The sequence below is a fragment of the Diabrotica virgifera genome, chromosome 5 (assembly GCF_917563875.1).
Source record: "Diabrotica virgifera virgifera chromosome 5, PGI_DIABVI_V3a".
Taxonomy (NCBI): domain Eukaryota; kingdom Metazoa; phylum Arthropoda; class Insecta; order Coleoptera; family Chrysomelidae; genus Diabrotica; species Diabrotica virgifera.
Window position 1 is genome coordinate 131,998,360 of NC_065447.1, and position 3,433 is coordinate 132,001,792.

At 32.0% G+C, this 3,433-nt stretch overlaps 1 long non-coding RNA gene across 1 annotated transcript; it reads left to right on the top strand.

Annotated features, from left to right (window-relative positions):
* The first annotated feature begins 681 nt into the window (after positions 1–681).
* LOC126885156 (uncharacterized) lies at positions 682–3,433 on the top strand. Its single transcript, XR_007698310.1, has 3 exons — positions 682–1,195; positions 1,254–1,456; positions 3,253–3,433. It is a non-coding gene; the product is annotated as an uncharacterized LOC126885156 (long non-coding RNA).

A 3,433-nucleotide genomic window follows, 5' to 3' on the forward strand; every position in this document is an offset into this window, starting at 1 on the left:
ACTAGTTCAAAAGGATTTGTCCTCTTCAATCTTCTAGTTTGCCCAGTAGTATCGAGGAGCTGGATTTCCTCGATATTCTTGAACTTATGAAGTTGATGCTCGTGACCCTGCTATCTTCTTGATATTTGTTGATAAAGTAATAACTTATTATGCATGGACAATGTGGACTTTCTTCCAACTAGCCAATACACTTTTTATATCTCTCTTTTGCCTTTCATAGCCACAAGGCTATACATTTCCTTCTTGGTTTTTTTTTATAGGCCACTTTCAGCTGATTCTAAAAAAAATTAAAATGAACGGTAATTTTTCTATTCTTTACAATTAAAAATCAAAAGAAATAGGTACCTATTTACAGGTAATAATATGCATGTATAAATGATTCGTTTCATAAAGAATAAAGAAAATTGAAAACGGATTTTATAATACTTACAAAATTGTTTAAACAAGAGATCTAGCCAGAGCCCAGAGCAAAAACTAGCAGACAGTACAGCAAAAAAGCCACTAATTTCCATTTCCCACACCCCCTTATCGATGCACTTTTTTCCAATCAAAATTTTTACTTTACTAAATTTTTAGGTTATCGGTTATGTTATGAAAATGAAATGTGATGACCAATGACCACGAGACGCTACATAGATACTCGCGCGGCAAATTTGAAAATGAACGCAAATTGAACAGTACAATAAATACAAGAATCTACAGGTCGAGCAAGTCTCGTAAATTTCACGATTGCGAGCCACGCTTCACGCAACCGTGTTTGCGTACTTGTGTTTCGAGTTGCGTGGTCGTGCGGAGTTATATTTACCAAATTTAAATGTAATCGTTTCTACTGATAATAATATATTTACTATTCTCAATATGGCTACTGGGTGTAAAAGATAAATCTTATTCTATCTGTTCTTCATGAGTTTTAGATAATTTTAGTTGTATTTCTTTGTAATTTTGTGTTGTACAAAGATTAATTTAATATTTTCTCTGGAAGTATTAATTTAGAAAGATAATATGCTTCATTGGTGTTGTGTTTTGAAGTGTGAAATGCAAAGTAATTGTGATAAAGTCGAGATAAAGTTCACTTTTAAACTGAACTAAATAAGGTATCTGAGAGACAACAATGGTTAAATGCAATACAATGTACAGGTTTTACTAGCGAAATGAAAATTTTCCTGTCCTGTCTGCTGTAATCATTTTATATCTGGTAAGTTACAATTACAACAGTAACGATTTTTGAAGATGTTAACATTTTAATCTTATAGGAAAATAGGAAAACCAGCCGACTTAATCGATAATAACAATCTCCAGATTGGGTTCCTTCAATAAATATGGGCTATAAACACAATGAAATAAGTTCCCCAAAATCTAAAATGGAGTGCTATCAAAGGAGAATTAAAGGAAAAAATATTCATATTGAAATTATTTATAAGGCACTGGACTGTCTTAAATTCTACAATAATACTAGGTGGGTAAATGATTTTAGACATTTTTCATTAAGAGTAGATTAAGATTAAGTAGATTTTCATTCAGTAGATTTAAGACTTGTTTACACGGGTAGAGTAATGATGCAAGTACTTGATAGAGTAGAGTAACTCTACCTGTAAAAATGCTCAGCACAGTAGAATAGCTGGTAGAGTGTATAGTTGGAGTTAAAGTAGAGTGACTAGCAACCTATGGCAAAGTAACTACTCTATGACCACCACTACTGCCAAAATGTCTACTCGGCTGCACACTCTACCCATGGAACACGCTCAATTATGGCAGAATAGAGTAGGTAGGAGAGTACATGGGGGCGCTGTCATTCTGGCTGGAATTGTGTTTTGTGTAAATAGTGAAAATGAAGTTCACCAAAGATGAAACTTTAAAACTTGTAGAGCTATAATACGGCGAATACCAGTGTTTATGGAATTTAGGTAGTGTATACTACAGAAATAAAAGTTTGCAGCAAGCTGCGGAGGATGAAATCGTCGAAAGAATGGCAAAGGAGGCTTTGGAGTAAACGAGCTTAAGCAAAAAATTAAGAATTTAAGGTGCACTTATAATCAAGAGTGTTTAAAAATACAAAAATCGGTTTCACTATACTAGCATCAGTACTATACTTGTACTCTCCTCATGTGAATGGTATCAAGCCATTTTTGGTAGAGTACTACCGCTACTCTACTCTCCTCAAAACTCTACCCATGTAAACAAGTCTTTACAAACAGTGGAAAATGAGGTAGCTAGTAGAGTAGTAGTAGAGTAAAATATACTGGTTTAGCAAATTACAATGTTTTAAGTTAATACAGTAGCGATCAACAGGTAGCCAAAACGTGTTCCAAGATTGCCACTGTAATTTTGAATATTTTTTCGAGGTATTTGGCACACGTATTCGTAAAATAATAAAGAATGGCGGTACAGAGCCCAATTTGAAAAATATATTAATATGTGGAAATTACTCTGTAATTATACAATATTTAAAAAAGAGCCTGTACCGCCATTAAGAAGAACAAAAAAATACACTTTCTTCAAATAAACTTTTTTATCCGATGCCTAGATTTTGTGTAATTTTGGAACTACTAATGAAATAAAAAATTTTAGTAGTTCCAAAATAACACAAAATCGGATAAAAAAGTTGTATTTGAAGAAAGTGTATTTTTTTGTTCTTCTTAATGGCGGCACAAGCTCGTTTTTTTTATATTGTATTTAATTACAAAGTAATTTCCACACATTAATATATTTTTCAAATTGGGCTCTGTACCACCATTCTTTATTATATTAAGAATATGTGTGCCAAATATCTCGAAAAAATATTCAAAATTACAGCCGCAATCTTGGAACACCTTTACGCTACCTGTTGATCGATACTGTTACCTCTTAAGATAGTTTTAATAGTTATTTATGATATAAGTATTAAAAGTACAATTTTAAGACGCGCATGTGAAAGTTAACTTGAAAAAATAATTTTATTAATGTTTTGACTTCCACATCAGATGTCATTGTCAAAATACAAAATATTTATTATTATTAGGTTTATTCTAGCAAACAGTCAAACTAGTCAAAAACCGTCAGCAAACAGTTGGTCGGTAAAAGAACATAATACAGTCACCAGTGCGATCCCCTCTACTCGCGCTGGTCCACTATTCGCTGATGATTTCAAACTGTTTGAAACTGATGCTAAAACAAACCTATTATTATTATGCATATCATTATCTGTAAATAATATTTCTTCTGATTGTTAATTGTAAAGGATAGAAAAATTACCATTTATTGTATTTTTTTTAGAATCAGCTGAGAGAAGTGGTCTACAAAAAACCAGGAAGGAAACGGAATATGTGGCTATGAAAGGCAAAAGAAAGGTTTACAAAGCAAATGTGACACATTTTTTTGAAATATTTAGGAATATCAGTAAATTGCATTAAAAAATGTATGAAAAGATTTTGTTCAATAAAAATGTTTATATTTA